The following is a 19,275-nucleotide window of genomic DNA, read 5'->3' as shown; positions in this document are numbered from 1 at the left end:
GTTCGGCAGCCGAAGGACTTTCGGCCGCCGAACCTTCCTAAGAGGCAAGCCTTTCGGCTGCCGAAGCCTGCCCCCGAAAGAGGACTTTCGTCTCTGTCTGGGAGTTTCGGCCGCCGAAAGTGCCGCCGAACATGCATGAGTTTCGTCTCTGTCTGGGAGTTTCGGCGGCCGAAGGTGCCGCCGAACCTGCCTGACTTTCGGCTCTGGAGGGACTTTCGGCCGCCGAACCTGCCGCCGAAAGTGCCCTGTCCAGCCTTCCTTTGCATGTTTTTGCATGGATGTTTTGAGGAGTTTTAGAGGGTTTTTGGGGGATGTTTTTAGAGTTATGTTCTAGTTGTTTGGTCCCTCATTTGAGTCCACCTGTGTAGGTTCGAACCCGAGAAACCGAGGACCTCAGCAGTGAGTCAGCTGCTTCAGTCAGTGTCAGAGCTAGCCAGAGGTGAGTAGAATAACTCTTTATGTTTCAAGTAAATAAATCAGTTTTGAGCATGTTCATGCATCACGGATGCCATGTGATATTTTAGGTTGTTTACATTAGAAATCACGAATATGTTGCATTGCATAATATGTTGTTGATGTGGATGAATGTTGAATGATCCATTAGCCCTCATATGTTATGACGTGATGATATGATATGGAAGTCCAGGAGTGGCTTGCACTACGCCACTGGCACTATGTAAGAGAAAGATCGGATGTGGCCTGCACTACGCCCCCGGCACCATTGGTTATGTATGTTATGTTATGTATAAGAGAAAGACCAGGTGTGGCCTGCACTACGCCCCTGGCATGATTGGAATATGTAGAGGGCTAAATGGTGACAAGTTCATCCTTGATATGATTAGTTGTGATGTGACGCATTCCATGAACTTTTAATATAAATGTTTTATTATTCTGCTCACTGGGCTCTTGTAGCTCACCCCTTTTCCCCTTAACCCCAGGTTTGCAAGTACAGGGTAGACCAGGAGGTCCGCAAGAGTAATGAAGTCATGTGTTTGTAATAGATAGCGTGTGGACATGATGAAATTGTAATGTAATGTCTTATGTAGTCATGTCATGTAACAATGATATTAAGGATTAGAGATTGTGCTTGACTCTATGTGTAAGGTGTCCCTTTTAATACATGATCTTAGATGTTTATGTCAACCAACTCAACATATATTGTATCGCCTATTGGGGCATTGATGAGATCCCACAGAGGGGTCATGGATATGATTATGATTATGTTTAGTGCATGCACAGGTTGAGTTTGGTGTATGAATGTAGGGAAAAGTTTTAATTTTTATGTATGTTGTTGATCATGTATGGGATTAAACAGGTTTACAAGTTGCATGTCAGGCTTGCTACGGGTCCCGGCGGCCTTAAGCCGACCTGGATCCTAGCGCCGGTAGCAGTCCAATTTTCGGGTCGTTATAGAGTGGTATCAGAGCCCTAAGTTCATATGATCGGACCTAGAGTGTCGGGCTCATAGATGTTATAGAAGGTCAAGCACAATAGGAAAGATCATGTCCACTAGGATAGGATGTGGAGTCCTGTCTTGTATAATGATGTAAAATGCCATGATAATATGCATGTGCATTAATGTTATGATTATTATGTGATGTATATGATGCGGGTTCATGTGTTCCCACATGAACCATATGATGCTAATGTTTACGTGTTTTGTGCTGTTTCAGAAAACAGGATGAGAGGAACTCGTCGATCTGCACGATTGACTGGAGTGCCACCTGAGGATGAGGGCATGAGCGCCCGTCCTCCTACATTGCCTAGGGCAATGTCTAGTAGGTCTAACAGAGAAAGAGTAGTAAGAGACCCTAGAAGGTCTCTGGATCTGGGTAGGAGCAGATCAGTGAGGGGAACAGTTCAGGGAGGAATGTCAGAGGACATGGGGGATGATATGGATGTAGAGTAGAGGAGGGATGGCAGTCTAGGAGTTAGCATGTCAGAAGAGGGAATGGGAGAGTCCTAAGGAGGCACTCAGGCCTCGGGATTTGTTCAGCCACCCCACTACCCACACTTCTCACAAAATCCCGGGTATTCGATGGGAGGTACATCGGATTACCCTAGCTTTACCCCTTATCCCACACACATGCCATACCCACCCTACTACCCACCATATTCACAATACCCAATGTATCCACCCCCACCTTACTATCCAAATCCAGCAAACCCTACCTCAGAAAATGTTGCACCTCCTCCACCATCAGCAGAACCCACAGTTCCAGCAACCCATATGCCTAAGCCTAGCTCATCTGGTGGGAGCAAGGTCAAGATGACCGACTACATGAAGCTAGGTGCTCCCCAGTTTGAAACCGGTGATGACCCGTTTGTGTACCTTGAGAGGGTCAAAACCATTACAGATGAGATAGAGGCGGATGACAGTAGAGCCATTCAGATGGCTGGGTTCACATTAAAATGCAAAAAGGCCCGTGAGTGGTTTAAGAACTATGTGAGCCCGAGGTTGGACAGCCTATCATGGGAGGAGTTTGCAAATGAATTTGCAGGATGGGCTTTTCCTGACAGTTCAAGAGAATTGAAGATGATTGAGTTTGAACAGTTAAGGCAGACAGAGGAAATGAGTATAGGGAGTACACCGACAGATTCATGGAGCTGTTGCCGTTTGCAGGGCAAACTCTTGACACAGACCAGAAGAAGTCAAGGAGGTATATCATGAAACTTCACTCCAGGTATTCCTCCTTGATCCAGTCCGCAGATAGGGAGAGCTTCCATGCCATAGTGGATATGGCTAGGAGGATGGAGGCTAGTGCTATCATCGAGGGGAAAGTCAAGCAGTCAGTGGCACAGCCTTCTGGTTCTAAGACCCCAGGCTCTTCTTCTATGAGTGCAACAGCTTTAGGTAGTAAAAAGTGGGACAGAGGCTCTAGGAAGTCCAAGAAGAACAAGTTCTGGAACAAGGTTAAGTCCAGTCTAGGATTTGGAGGTGGCTCAAGCTCTGGTGCGGATAATGCAGTTTGTGCAAGGTGTGGTAAGCCACACATGGGAGTATGTCGGTATGGGACGACAGCCTGTTACAGATGTGGTCAGGAGGGGCATATGTCTCGAGAATGTCCAAGAGTAGCCCCGATGGCACAGTCCCAGCAGACAGCTTCAGGTAGTGTAGCGCAGCCAGCAACTCCAGCCACGACTCAGGCCAGTGGCAGAGGTAGAGGGAGAGGGGCAGCCTCTTCTTTAGCGGGTTTCAGAGGTGAAGGTCCATCAGCTCCAGCACGGATCTTCACGATGACACAGCAGGAGGCAGATGCATCTAACACCTTGGTGGCAGATAACTTAGTCATTGGTTGTTCAGATGTGTATGCCTTGATGGACCCTGGTACATCTCATTCTTTTATTGCACCGAGAGCCGTTGAGAGGTTGGGGTTGATGATCTCTGGGTTGGAGTGTCCTCTCTGGGTCAGTGGACCCAAGTGTGATCCATCAGTGGTAGAGTCAGTCTGCCAGTGTAGTCCTGTTTTTATTGAGGGAAGATGCTTGTCCGCCGATCTGGTGGTTCTAGATTTGACAGATTTTGACGTCATTCTGGGGATGGACTGGTTATCTACCCATGGTGCTACCTTGGACTGCAGGGACAAGGTAGTCAGGTTCAGAGGTCAGGATGGGTCAGAGGTAGTCTTCAGAGGAGACAGGAGGGGTACACCTAGAGGTCTGATATCAGCTCTTCAGGCTTGTAGGTTGCTTAGGAGGGGATGTCAGGGGTATTTGGCTCATGTGAGAGAGCTTAGCAGTCAGGTTAGAGAGCCCGCCTCGGTGCCCGTGGTCAGAGAGTTTTTGGATGTGTTCCCAGACGGACTGCCAGGTTTACCACCTGCTAGGGAGATAGAGTTCGAGATAGAACTGATGCCTGGAACCCGACCGATCTCTATCCCTCCTTACAGGATGGCACCAACAGAATTGAAAGAGTTGAAAGAACAGTTGCAAGAGCTGGTAGACAAGGGCTTCATCCGACCGAGTACCTCACCATGGGGTGCTCCAGTCTTGTTTGTCAGAAAGAAGGATGGATCCCTTAGACTTTGTATCGACTACAGGCAGTTGAACAAAGTCACTACCAAGAATAGGTACCCTTTGCCAAGGATCGATGATCTATTCGACCAGCTAGCAGGAGCGGGTTGTTTCTCCAAAATAGATCTGAGGTTCGGGTATCATCAGCTGAGGATCAGGGAGGAAGATGTGCCAAAGACAGCTTTCAGGACCAGATATGGGCATTTTGAGTTCCTTGTAATGCCGTTCGGGTTAACCAACGCCCCTGCAGCATTCATGGATCTCATGAACAGAGTGTTTAACCAGTACCTGGATCACTTCGTTATTGTCTTCATAGATGATATCTTGGTGTATTCCAGGAATGCAGAGGAGCATGCCCATCATCTGAGGTTGGTTCTACAGACCTTGAGGGAGCATGGCTTGTATGCCAAGTTCTCCAAGTGTGAGTTCTGGCTGAGGAGCATTTCATTCTTGGGGCATGTTGTGACAGAAAATGGGATAGAGGTAGACCCCAAGAAGGTAGAAGCTGTGGCTAACTGGCCTAGACCCACTTCAGTGTCAGAGATCAGAAGTTTCTTGGGTTTGGCAGGTTACTACAGGAGGTTCGTTCAGGACTTCTGAAAAATTGCAGCTCCTCTTGTAACGACCCCAAAATGGACCGTCACCGGCGCTAGGATTCAGGTCGGCTTAAGGCCGCCAGAACCCGTAGCAAGCCTGCTATACTCTCTGTGTACCTGTAAATCTCATACATGATCATACATTTTCTATGAAAATAAAAATCTCTTTTCTGAACCAAGGCTTAACCTGTGCATGCACTATCTCTGTACTCTGTACTCTGTACTCTGTACGCTGTACTCTGTACTCCTGACTAGAGCTTGCTCTAGATGGGTTAACTCATACCTGTTAAGCCTGGTTTTTCACATACAGGAAAACATATATACATATACAGATCATGTACATAACAAATCTCACTAAGTCAAGCACATTTCTAACTTTATACACAACTATTACATCTCTTTAGGATTACATGTCCACTCTAAGCTATTACACATCTCTTTACTCTTTCTGTACTTTGTGGAACTCCTCTGTATACTGTACACTGAACCTGCAAAACTGGGGTTAAGGGAGTGGGATGAGCTCTATAGCCCAGTGAGTAGAACAGTAAAACATCTCAGTAAAATATGATCTCATGGAATGCACCATATCACAGACAATTCACAACAAGGGTAAACCTGTCACCACATAGTCCCAGTAACTCTGTGCCAGGGCGTAGAATCGAGCACCTGGTCTTCCTGTCATATATGTATATGTGTATATAACACCTCTGTACTTACCATTGCCAGGGCGTAGTCAAAGGCTCCTGGTCTTTACTATAACTGCCAGGGCGTAGTCAAAGGCTCCTGGTCTTTACTATACCTGCCAGGGCGTAGTCAAAGGCTCCTGGACTTCCTGTCTGAGACTATTGGATCATTCAGCATTCACCCACATCAACAATTTACTACGCAATGCAACATATTCGTGGATACTAATGCAATCAACCTATTGCATAATCATGATGCATGAGATATGCTAACACATTCCATTGTGCAAGTTAAAGAATTAAGGTTAGTTCCACTCACCTCTGGCTATCTGGACTGACTGACTCTGCAGGCTCTGTAAACTCTGGAGCAGAACTCACTGCTGCTCTCTCTGGTTCCTCTGGTCTATACCTATACAGATAGACTCAAATGAGGGACAAAACTAGCTTATGAACGACTCTATTAAACTTCCCAAGAGTCCCCTTAAACTCACTCAAACATCCATACAAAGCATGCAAAGGAAAGCTGGACAGGACACTTTCGGCGGCAGGTTCGGCGGCCGAAAGTCCTCTCCAGAGACAAAACTCAAGCACCTTCGGCGGCCGAACTTCCACTTTCGGCAGCCGAACCCTTTCAGGGGCAAGTTTCGGAGCCTGAAAGGCACTCCAGAGACGAAAGTCTCTAACCTTCGGCGGCACCTTCGGCGGCCGAACTTCCCTCCAGAGCCGAAAGTCCAAAAGCTCGGGGGCAAGCTTGGGCAGCCGAAGCCACCTCCTCACACCACCTCAGAGGTTCGGCGGCCGAATGTACCTTCGGCTGCCGAACCTGAGTTCATCAGCAGGGCAGAAACTTGCCCTGCCTCTCACCAAATGCACAAAACGCTCTCCAACTCAAACACCTCACTTCCTCCACTTGCATACACTCATGTATATGCTCAAAGGGGTCAAAAACTACCTAAAACCCCCAAACACACAACACATACAACACAGAAACAAGCTCTATGCACAAAATCATCAAAACCTCACAAATAACCCTATTCATGCACCTTTCCCCAAAAACCACATAAAACCTTCAGAAAATATAAAAACAAGCTCAGGATCTTCACTTACCTCTTGAAACCAAGAAGATGAACGATCCTAACGTGGAGTTTTGGAGCAACTCTCCTTCAAACTCTCCAAACTTCACAACTTTGAGTTTTTAGCTTAAAACCTTCAAAATACCATAAAAACTAATCAAATCTTTGCATGATTTAATGAAAACATGAAGAAATACTCACAAAGGACAGGGTCTCACCTCAGCAAGTGAAAGAAAACGGTGATGGTTATCCTTTCAACCGACTGAGGGCCATTTATAGGTGGCTGGCCAGACCACCTTCGGCGGCCACACGTGAAACCGAAAGCCATGCATGTTCGGCGGCCGAACCTCAACTTCGGCGGCCAAACCTGACTTTTCTGCCTTGGTTCATTTCACTCAAAAACTAATTTCCTTATGCTTTAAAACTATGAAACATACCAAAACATGTTAGAAAAACATCACTCTAACCCTTCTAGAGACTTCCGACATCCGAAACTCCATCGGAAAGTAGAATTCCGATGTCGGACTCTAGCCGGGTATTACACCTCTGACCAGGTTAACCAGGAAGAATTAGAAGTTTGTGTGGACCTACCAGTGTGAAGAGAGTTTTGAAGAGCTTAAGAAGAGATTAACATCGGCACTAGTGTTAGCTTTGCCAGCTAGCAGTGAGGACTTCACAGTCTTCTGTGATGCATCCCGAGTGGGTTTGGGTTGTGTGCTGATGCAGAATGAAAGGGTGATTGCTTATGCTTCTAGGTAGCTGAAGAAGCATGAGTTGAATTACCCCACACATGACCTGGAGATGGCAGCAGTAATCTTTGCACTCAAGATGTGGAGGCACTACCTCTATGGGGTTAAATGTGAGATCTTCACGGATCATAAGAGCCTACAGTACATCCTGAGTAAAAGAGATTTGAACTTGAGACAGAGAAGATGGGTGGAGCTGCTGAGTGACTATGATTGCAAGATTCAATACCATCCGGGTAAGGCGAATGTTGTAGCAGACGTCTTAAGCCGAAAATCACTCGGCAGTTTATCCCACATATCAGCAGAGAGGAGGCCAGTGGTGAAGGAGTTTTACAAGCTCGTTGAGGAAGGTCTACAGTTGGAGTTGTCTGGTACAGGTGCTTTGGTAGCCCAGATGAGAGTGGCACCCGTGTTTCTGGAGCAGGTGGCTCAGAAACAGCATGAGGACCCAGAGTTAGTGAAGATTGCCAGGACTGTTCAGTCAGGCAAAGATAGTGAGTTCAGATTCGACAGCAAAGGGATCCTCCGCTATGGGAGCAGACTATGTGTACTAGATGACATAGGGCTAAAAGGAGACATTATGAGAGAGGCTCATAATGCAAGATACAGCGTTCACCCCGGAGCCACCAAGATGTATCAAGATCTGAAGAAGGTTTATTGGTGGCCAGCTATGAAGAAAGAAGTGGCACAGTTTGTGTCAGCCTGCGAAGTGTGTCAGAGGGTGAAGCTGGAACATCCGAAGCCGGCTGGAATGCTTAACCCGCTACTTATTCCAGAGTGGAAATGGGAAAATATAGCTACGGACTTCGTAGTGGGGTTACCGGCGACGTCTAACAGATTGGACTCCATATGGGTGATTGTGGACAGACTCACCAAATCTGCTCACTTCATCCCTGTCAGGAGTGGCTATTCTGTGGACAAGTTGGCGCAGGTGTATGTTGATGAGATCGTCAGACTGCATGGGATTCCTGTTTCGATAGTGTCCAATAGAGGGCCCCAGTTCACCTCCAGATTTTGGCGGAGTCTGCAGAACGCCATGGGTACCAGGTTGGATTTTAGCACTGCTTTCCATCCACAGACGGACGGACAATCAGAAAGGACCATCCAGACCATAGAGGATATGCTTAGAATGTGTGTGCTGGACTTTGGCGGTTCTTGGAGGCAGCATCTACCCTTGGTGGAGTTTGCCTACAATAACAGCCATCATGCTAGCATCGGGATGGCTCCATATGAAGCTTTGTATGGGAGGAAGTGCAGATCACCTGTTTGCTGGGAAGAAGTTGGAGAAAAGGCCTTGGCAGGGCTTGAGCTAGTAGAGATTACCAGCAGGGTAGTACCCATAATCAGAGAAAGGATCAAGACTGCTGCAAGCAGACAGAAGAGTTATGCAGACATCCGCAGAAGACAGGTAGAGTTTCAGGAGGGGGATCTGGTATTGCTCAAGGTGTCCCCTATGAAAGGAGTGGTTCGCTTCGGGAAGAAAGGTAAACTAGCCCCACGATACATCGGACCCTTTGAAATCTTACAAAAGATTGGGAATGTGTCGTACAAGCTGGATTTACTTGCTTCAATGGAAAGAATCCATCCAGTTTTCCATGTTTCAATGTTGAGGATGTTTGTGTCAGATCCGAGCAAGGTTCTTAGTGAGCCTGATGTGGAGGTCCAAGAGGATCTCACCTACGTTGAACAGCCAGTACGGATCATAGACACCCAGATCAGAAAGCTAAGAAACAAGGAAATCCCGATGGTGAAAGTCCTGTGGAACCACCACAATTTGGAAGAATGCACTTGGGAGACACGGGAGTCCATGCTCCAGCAATACCCTTATCTTTTCTAAGGTTAGTTTCTTATATGTTTCATGTGTTTTATGTGTATGATATGTTGTATGCCTTTCATGTGCTAGTTGAGGAACATTCGGGGATGAATGTTCTTAAGGGGGGAGAATGTAATACCCAGCTAGACTCCGGTATCGGAATTCCTACCGTCCGGTGGAATCTCGGATGTCGGAAGCCTCTAGTAGGGTAGGAATATGTTTTCATAAAATGTTTTAATGTATTTCATGATTTTAAGTAAAAAAGGAAATGAGTTTTTGCATGAAAACAACCTTGGAGGAAAACTCAGGTTCGGCCGCCGAACCTCAAGTTCGGCCGCCGAACATGCATGCACTTTGGGAGTGCTTTAGGCCCCCGAAAGCATAAGTGAGGGAAGTCCAGGTTCGGCCGCCGAACTTCAAGTTCGGTCGCCGAACATGGCATGGATGCGGAGGCACTTTCGGCTCCCGAACGTGGCCTGGCCAACCACCTATAAAGGGGTCCCTTAGCCGAAAACAGGCGAGCTTTTCTCCCCATTTTCGGCCAAGGTGAGCTCTCCGCCGTCCCTCACCGATCTTGAGTTTCTTCCTTCCATTCTTCATGATTTTTATGAGTTTGCAACTTTGTTTTGAAGGTTTTGAGCTTTTGAGCAAGTTTTGGAGCTTGGAGGTTCAAGGAACTCTCTCTCTCCCATTTTCCGAGCTAGGGTCGTTCTTCTCTCGATCTCCAAGAGGTAAGGACCGATCTTGAGCTTATGGCATGTTTTAAGTAAGTTTTAAGTAGATCTATGGGGTAGAATGCATGTTTAGCTCATGGTTAGGTTTATGGATTTTATATGTGTTTATGAGCAATGTGGATGCTTGATGTGTTGTAGATGGGGTTTAAGGTAGTTTGATGCCCCTAGGAACTTGCATGCTTGAGTATGTATGTTGTAGATTAGGAGAAATGCATGTTTGGATGGTTTTGAGAGGAAAATATGCATGAGGAACCAAGTTTCTGCCCTTTGGCAGAAACCAGGTTCGGCAGCCGAAGGACTTTCGGCCGCCGAACCTGCTTGAGAGGCAAGCCTTTCGGCTGCCGAAGCCTGCCCCCGAAAGAGGACTTTCGTCTCTGTCTGGGAGTTTCGGCCGCCGAAAGTGCCGCCGAACATGCATGAGTTTCGTCTCTGTCTGGGAGTTTCGGCCGCCGAAGGTACCGCCGAACCTGCCTGACTTTCGGCTCTGGAGGGACTTTTGGCCGCCAAACCTGCCGCCGAAAGTGCCCTGTCCAGCCTTCCTTTGCATGTTTTTGCATGGATGTTTTGAGGAGTTTTAGAGGGTTTTTGGGGGATGTTTTAAGAGTTATGTTCTAGTTGTTTGGTCCCTCATTTGAGTCCACCTGTGTAGGTTCGGACCCGAGAAACCGAGGACCTCAGCAGTGAGTCAGCTGCTTCAGTCAGTGTCAGAGCTAGCCAGAGGTGAGTAGAATAACTCTTTATGTTTCAAGTAAATAAATCAGTTTTGAGCATGTTCATGCATCACGGATGCCATGTGATATTTTAGGTTGTTTGCATTAGAAATCATGAATATGTTGCATTGCATAATATGTTGTTGATGTGGATGAATGTTGAATGATCCATTAGCCCTCATATGTTATGACGTGATGATATGATATGGAAGTCCAAGTGTGGCCTGTACTACGCCCCTGGCACTATGTAAGAGAAAGACCGGATGTGGCCTGCACTACGCCTCCGGCACCATTGGTTATGTATGTTATGTTATGTATAAGAGAAAGACCAGGTGTGGCCTGCACTACGCCCCTGGCATGATTGGAATATGTAGAGGGCTAAATGGTGACAAGTTCATCCTTGATATGATTAGTTGTGATGTGACGCATTCCATGAACTTTTAATATAAATGTTTTATTATTCTGCTCACTGGGCTCTTGTAGCTCACCCCTTTTCCCCTTAACCCCAGGTTTGCAGGTACAGGGTAGACCAGGAGGCCCGCAAGAGTAATGAAGTCATGTGTTTGTAATAGATAGCGTGTGGACATGATGAAATTGTAATGTAATGTCTTATGTAGTCATGTCATGTAACAATGATATTGAGGATTAGAGATTGTGCTTGACTCTATGTGTTAGGTGTCCCTTTTAATACATGATCTTAGATGTTTATGTCAACCAACTCAACATATATTGTATCGCCCATTGGGACATTGATGAGATCCCACAGAGGGGTCATGGATATGATTATGATTATGTTTAGTGCATGCACAGGTTGAGTTTGGTGTATGAATGTAAGGAAAAGTTTTAATTTTTATATATGTTGTTGATCATGTATGGGATTAAACAGGTTTACAGGTTGCATGTCAGGCTTGCTACGGGTTTCGGCGGCCTTAAGCCAACCTGGATCCTAGCGCCGGTAGCAGTCCGATTTTCGGGTCGTTACACAAACAATCTTGACTATACAGAAAATGATACCATCATTTATTAATCATATTAACAAACAACAGTAACGCATATGTGTGTGTATACTTTGTGAAAACAATTTTCACATAAAGCCTATAGATATCAAGGATTCATATCACATATAAATCTATCGTTTTTGACATCATATGTAAAACGAATTATACGATTTAATTACCATGCCATTCTAGCAAACTTATATCACATATAACACATCAAACATGGCATATTCGACTTAAATGAAGAGTACAGGTGTAACGACCCGGAAATCGGACTGCTACCGGCGCTAGGATCCAGATCGGCTTAAGGCCGCCGGGACCCGTAGCAAGCCTGCTATGCACTCTGCGTACCTGATAAATCCCATACATGATCAACATTTTCCATAAAACATTGAACTTTTCCTTCCCTTTAAAACTTTTCTCTATATACTAGGCTTAACCTAAGCATGCTCTGTAACTGATACCTGCTCTGATATCACTAAAACTGTAAACATAAAAACCCCTTACCGGAATCCTCATAAAATGCTCCAGTTGGGTTAACATATCTATGTTAAGCTTGGACCAAGCTTGACCTGTGCATGCACTATCTCTGTGATCTCTGGGATCATAAACCCATATACTAGAGCTCTCATCATATGCTCTAGATGGGCAACATTACATATCAAGCTTGGTTCTCATAAAACATCGTAAAACATAAAAAGATCCATGTACAAAGGGATTATCCATACACTAGGGCCAAGCACAATACTATAACTCTGTATACATTACATGTTATAACATGTCTGCTAAAACTGTAAAACATAAAAACCCCTTACTGGAACCCTCATAAAATGCTCCAGTTGGGTTAACATATCTATGTTAAGCCTAGACCAAGCTTGATCTGTGCATGCACTATCTCTGTGATCTCTGGGATCATAAACCCACATATTAGAGCTCTCATCATATCCTCTAGATGGGCAACATTACATATCAAGCTTGGTTCTCATAAAACATCGTAAAACATAAAAAGATCCATGTACAAAGGGATTATCCATACACTAGGGCCAAGCACAATACTATAACTCTGTATACATTACTTGTTATAACATGTCTGTACATAACATAACTTTACTTACATCATGTCCACTAAACTTCTATTACATAACCATAGCCCTGCTCTTACTCTTGCTGACTCTGACTTCTATGGCCCTGAAAACATGGGGTTAGGGAATGGGGTGAGATATAAAGCCCAGTAAGTAGAACAAATAAAAACATTTAAAACATATGCCATCATGGAATGCATCACATCATAATAAATCACATCAAGGATAGACTGACTCAAAACTCCCTCTACTCTGTACCCGGCCCTCGAAGGAGCTCCTCAGGACTTCTGTTACATACATAGCTCTGTGCCCGGCCCTCAGGGGGCTCCTCAGGACTTCTGTTACATGCAATATAACCTAGAGGGCTAATGAGTCGTCCTGTTGTCCATCCACATCCACATTAAACAATGCAATGCGTCATCTTCGTGGTTACTAATGCAATACAACCTACTACAGACATGGCATTCGTGATGCATGGAACATGCTAAAACATTCATTGAATTTAAAACATAGTTCAGTTCCACTCACCTCTAGCAACTGCTGGGCTAACTCTGGACCCACTCTGAAGCAGCTAACACTGCTAAACACCTCGACTCCTCAGGTCCGATCCTACACAGGTGGACTCAAATGAGGTATCAAACAACTCTATCATAGCTCTTAACATTCCCCCAAAAACCCCCTAAAACACCTCAAGCATGCATGGAAAAATAAGCAAAGAAAGAGATTAAAAGGGAGAGGGTCTTATAAGCCTATGCCAAGAGACCCCAGTGGACGCGTTTTGGGAAGACAGGGTAGTAAATCCCTTGACCCAGAAACAAACCCGTGAGGGAAGACAGGGTTTAAATCCATTGACCCAAAGCGGACAAAATTCACTGGTGTGGGCCCAGAGGATGTTACAATTGGTATCAAAGCCTGGGCCTCATGAGTACGGTGTGCTGAGCAAGGACGCTCAGGCCTTATGGGGGGAAGGAACCCAATATAGGTGGATTAAAAGTATCCCACATCGGAAAGAGGTTAAAAGGGAGAGGGTCTTACAAACCTATGCCCAAGAGACCCCAGTGGACGCGTTTTGGGAAGACAGGGTAGTAAATCCCTTGACCTAGAAACAAACCCGTGAGGGAAGATAGGGTTTAAATCCCTTGACCCAAAGCGGACAATATTCACTGGTGTGGGCCCAGAGGATGTTACAATTGGTATCAGAGCCTGGGCCTCATGAGTACGGTGTGCTGAGCGAGGACGCTCAGGCCTTATGGGGGAAGGAACCCCATGTAGGTGGATTAAAAGTATCCCACATCGAAAAGAGGTTAAAAGGGAGAGGGCCTTATAAGCCTATGCCCAAGAGACCCCAGTGGACGCGTTTTGGGAAGACAGGGTAGTAAATCCCTTGACCCAGAAACAAACCCGTGAGGGAAGACAGGGTTTAAATCCCTTGACCCAAAGCGGACAATATTCACTGGTGTGGGCCCAGAGGATGTTACAATGGTATCAGAGCCTGGTTCTCATGAGTACGGTGTGCTGAGCGAGGACGCTCAGGCCTTATGGGGGAAGGAACCCCATGTAGGTGGATTAAAAGTATCCCACATCGGAAAGAGGTTAAAAGTGTAATACCCGGCAAGACTCCGACATCGGAATTCCTGTCGTCCGGTGGAATCCGGGGTGTCGGACTGCTAAAGGAGGGTAGGCTTTATGTTTTACTACGTGTTATGATGTGTGTTAATGTGTTCAAGTCAAATGGGATTAAGTTTGTGAGCTGAAATGACCCAAGGCAGAGGAGCCAAGTTCGGCCGCCGAAGGTAAGTTCGGCCGCCGAAAGTGCTCAATGTTCGGCTTCCGCAGGTCAGGTTCGGCCCCCGAATGTTGCATGGTTTTGCATGCGCTTCGGCAGCCGAAGCTGAGTTGCTGAGCCAGCAGTTTTGTCTCCCTTAGTCAGCATTGTGGACAGGTGTGATCACCAGATTATGTCCAGAAGGTGGTCACGTCTCCCATGCTATATGTGCTCAGTTTGAGCAGCTCATGCACGAGTTAGCTTGTGTTCAACAGAGTGTGAGAGTTTGAAACAAAAAGGTGAGGGTTGAGAGTGAGTACGGTTGAAGAAGAGTTGATCTGTTTTTCTTGGGTTCAGAACGTTCATCTTCCTGTTGATAGAGGTAAGGGAAGATCCGGACTTTGTTATCTGTTTTCTGAAGGTTTTATGGGGATTAAGGCAAGAGATGCATGCTTAGGTTAGTCATGGTGGTTTTGGTGATTTATGCATGTATACATGTTTCTGTGTTATGTTTGATTTGTTGTTTGGGGTTATTAGATAGTTTTGGACCCCTGTGAACATATACTTATGTATATGAGTGTTGAGGAGTTGATATATGCATGTTTGGAGATGTTGAAGGGAAGGAGGAGCTTGGTTTGCCGTCGGGCTGAGTTCTGGATGAACTCAGGTTCGGCAGCCGAAGGTTCATTCGGCCGCCGAACCTCTTGCATGGTGGCTTAGGCTGCCACAGCTTGCCCCCGTGAGTTTTGCATGTTCGGCTCTGTTTGGAGCCTTCGGCCGCCGAAGGTGCCGCCGAAGGTGCTTGAGTTTCGTCTCTGGAGAAGACTTTCGGCCGCCGAACCTGCCGCCGAAAGTGTTCTGTCCAGCTTTCCTTTGCATGCTTTGCAAGAGGTTTAGAGTGAGTTTAAGGGGAGTCTTGGGAAGTTTCATAGAGTTGGTCATAAGCTAGTTTGGTCCCTCATTTGAGTTTATCTGTATCTGTACAGACCAGAGGAACCAGAGAGAGCAGCAGTGAGTACTGCTCCAGAGTTTTCAGAGCCTGCTCAGTCAGTCAGTCCAGTTAGCCAGAGGTGAGTGGAACTAAACTTAACTCTTTTCATTGACTAATGGAATGTTTTAGCATATCTCATGCATCATGATTATGCCATAGGTTGAGTGCATTAGTATCCACGAATATGTTGCATTGAATAGTTAGTTGTTGATGTGGGTAAATGCTGAATGATCCAATAGTCACAGACAGGAAGTCCAGGAGCCTTTGACTACGCCCTGGCAAGTATAGTAAAGACCAGGAGCCTTTGACTACGCCCTGGCAGGTATAGCTAAGTCCAGGAGCCTTTGACTACGCCCTGGCAATGGTAAGCACAGAGGTGTTATATACACATATACATATATAACAGGAAGACCAGGTGCTCGATTCTACGCCCTGGCACAGAGTTACTAGGACTATGTGGTGACAGGTTTACTCTTGATATGATTTGTCTGTGTTATGACGCATTCCATGAGATCATGTTTTACTGAGATGTGTTACTATTCTACTCACTGGGCTATAGAGCTCATCCCACTCCCTTAACCCCAGTTTTGCAGGTTCAGTGTACAGTGTACAGGGACAGTCCAGCAGAGTACGGAAAGAGTAAAGAGATTTGTAATAGCTTAGAGTGGACATGTAATATGAAAGAAATGTAATAATTATGTGTCTAAAGGTAGACATGTGCTTGACTTAGTATTGTATGTGTTGTACATGATCTGGATATGTTTATATGTTTTCGGTATGTGAAAAACCAGGCTTAACAGGTATGAGTTAACCCATCTAGAGCAAGCTCTAGTCAGGGGTACAGAGTACAGAGTACAGAGTACAGAGTACAGAGATAGTGCATGCACAGGTTAAGCCTTGGTTCAGCAAAGAGTTTTTATTTTCACAACAAATGTATGATCATGTATGAGTTTTACAGGTACACAGAGAGAATAGCAGGCTTGCTACGGGTTCTAGCGGCCTTAAGCCGACCTGAATCCTAGCGCCGGTGACGGTCCATTTTGGGGTCGTTACAGATTGGTATCAGAGCCCTAGGTTCACATGATCGGACCTATAGAGACAGTGTCGGGCTCATAAAGGTTAAAAGTGGTCAAGCACAATAGGAAATCATGTCCACTAGGATAGGGTGTTGTGTCCTATCTGTGATATGCCATGAGTGATGCATGTGCCTTAGTGTTATGTGTTGTTTATGTGCTAAAGTGTTCTGGTATATGCTGTGTTTTCAGAGAGAGAAAGATGCGAGGAACTCGTCGATCAGCTCGATTGACTGGAGTCCCACCAGAGAGTGAGAGAACAGCTGCTCGTCCTCCTGCATTGCCAAGGGCAAGGTCTCAGAGATCTAGCAGGGAAGGTACGTCAATAGACCCTAGAAGGTCTGTCGACGAGAGCAGAAGAGGAACAGTGAGGGGAGGAAGATCAGAGGAAAGGATGGAAGCTATGGAGATTGATCAATCTAGAGATGACAGCATGGGTATAGGCAGTTTTGAGGAAGGTATGGGAGAGTCACAGGGAGGTGCTCAGACCTCAGGTTTTGGCTATCCAGAGTATCCGATGGAAGGGATGTCGGAGTACTCTAGTTTTGTGCCATATCCTTCTTACATGCCTTATATGCCTTATCCTTACTATCCACCATATCCTATGTATCCCTCTTCCCCTACCCATCCAAGTGCAGCACACCCAGAGCCAAATGAACCAGTACCACCACCAGAACCAGTAGCCCCTGTTGACAGACATCAACCTAGCTCATCTGGAGGTAAAGTGCAAATGACGGAGTACTTGAAATTGGATGCGCCTAAATACAACACGGGAGATGATCCATTTGATTACCTCAGAGCAGTTAGGATGATAACTAGTGAGTTGGGAGCTGATGCTAGTAGCGCCATTGAGATGGCAGGTTTCACATTAAAATGCAAGAAAGCCAGAGAATGGTTTAAGAACTATGTGGAACCCAGAATGGACAGCATGTCATGGGGAGAGTTCGCCAATGCGTTTGCAGGGTGGGCTTTTCCTGATAGTTCCAGAGAGATGAAAGTAATAGAGTTTGAACAGTTGAGACAGACAGATGAGATGAGTGTTGATGAATTCACAGATAAGTTCCTGGATTTGCTTCAGTATGTGGGTCAAGCCTATGATACTGATCAGAAGAAGGCAAGGAGATATACTATGAGATTGCATCCCAGGTATGCTTCCTTGATTCTTCCAGCAGAAAAAGAGAGTTTCCACACCATAGTGGACGCAGCCAGGAAAATGGAAGCTAGTGCCAATATTCAGAAGCAATCAAAGGCACAGGCTTCGGGTTCTAAGGCCCCCAGTGCAGGCACGTCAGGCAGCAAGAGATGGGACAGAGCAAAAGGAACAAAGGGTAAGTTCTGGAGTAAAGTCAAGTCAGGTCTGGGAATAGGTAGTGGCTCAAGCTCTGGCACAGCTCCAGTCTGCAGAAGATGCGGAAAACCACATGGCGGAATTTGTCGGTTGGGATCTACTGCGTGTTTTAGATGTGGACAGGAAGGGCATATTGCTCGGGATTGTCCTCAGGTGACTTTTGCACCATCCCAGCAGATGAGTTCAGGCAGTGTGGTACAGCCAATTGTTCGGCCAGCAGCTCCAGTCATGCCTCAGAGTAGTGGCAGAGGTAGAGGGAGAGGGGCAGCCTCTACTTCAGCAGCAGGTTCCCGAGGTGGAAATCCGATAGCCCCAGCACGGATTTTCACAGTGACACAGGAGGAGGCTAACATGTCGAACACAGTGGTGTCAGGTAATCTCATCATTGGGTGTTCTGATGTGTATGCTTTGATGGACCCCGGTGCTTCTCATTCCTTTATTGCTTCGAGAGCCATAGAGAGATTGGGTTTGATCAGTTCTGAGTTAGAGTATCCTCTCTGGGTCAGTGGACCTAAATGTGACCCATCAGTGGCAGTGTCAGTCTGTCGTTTCAGTCCAGTGTTTATAGAGGGTAGATACCTTCCAGCTGACCTTGTGGTTCTAGAGTTGACGGATTTTGATGTCATTCTAGGGATGGATTGGTTATCTACATATAGTGCTACTTTGGACTGTAGAGAAAAGATAGTGAGTCTCAGAGACCAGGATGGGTCAGAGTGTGTCTTTAGAGGAGACAGGAGAGGTACACCCAGAGGTATGATTTCGGCCCTTCAGGCTCGTCGTTTGCTTAGGAGGGGTTGTCAGGGGTTTCTAGCTCATGTGAGAGAGCTAGACAGTCAGGTTAGGGAACCAGCCACAGTCCCAGTAGTTCGAGAGTTTCTCGATGTGTTTCCAGACGAGTTACCAGGACTCCCACCTGATAGGGAGATAGGGTTTGAAATTGAATTGCTGCCAGGTACCAGACCTATCTCTATTCCTCCCTACAGGATGGCACCAGCAGAGTTAAAAGAGTTGAAAGAACAGTTACAGGACTTGGTAGATAAGGGTTTCATCCGCCCTAGTACCTCACCTTGGGGTGCTCCAGTGCTCTTTGTTAGAAAGAAGGATGGATCCCTCAGACTTTGTATCGACTACAGACAGTTGAACAAGGTCACTATCAAGAATAGATATCCGCTACCTCGGATTGATGATCTCTTTGACCAGCTTGCTGGAGCAGGTTGTTTCTCAAAAATAGATCTGAGATCCGGGTATCATCAGTTGAGAGTCAGAGAGGCAGATGTGCCTACGACAGCGTTCAGGACTAGATATGGGCATTATGAGTTCTTAGTGATGCCGTTCGGGTTGACTAACGCCCCTGCAGCATTCATGGATCTCATGAACAGAGTTTTCAGTGAGTTTCTGGATCACTTTGTCATTGTTTTCATCGATGATATTTTAGTGTATTCCAGAGATGCAGAGGAGCATGCCCAGCATCTGAGGATAGTTTTGCAGACACTGAGAGAGCATGGTTTCTATGCCAAATTCTCGAAGTGTGAGTTTTGGTTGCGGAGCATTTCCTTCTTGGGACATGTAATATCAGCAGAGGGTATTGAGGTAGACCCCAAGAAGATAGAAGCTGTAGCTAACTGGCCCAGACCCACGACAGTGACTGA

Source organism: Manihot esculenta, chromosome 8 (genome assembly GCF_001659605.2).
Source record: "Manihot esculenta cultivar AM560-2 chromosome 8, M.esculenta_v8, whole genome shotgun sequence".
Classification (NCBI taxonomy): Eukaryota; Viridiplantae; Streptophyta; class Magnoliopsida; order Malpighiales; family Euphorbiaceae; genus Manihot; species Manihot esculenta.
Note: the sequence above shows the minus strand (reverse complement) of the source record.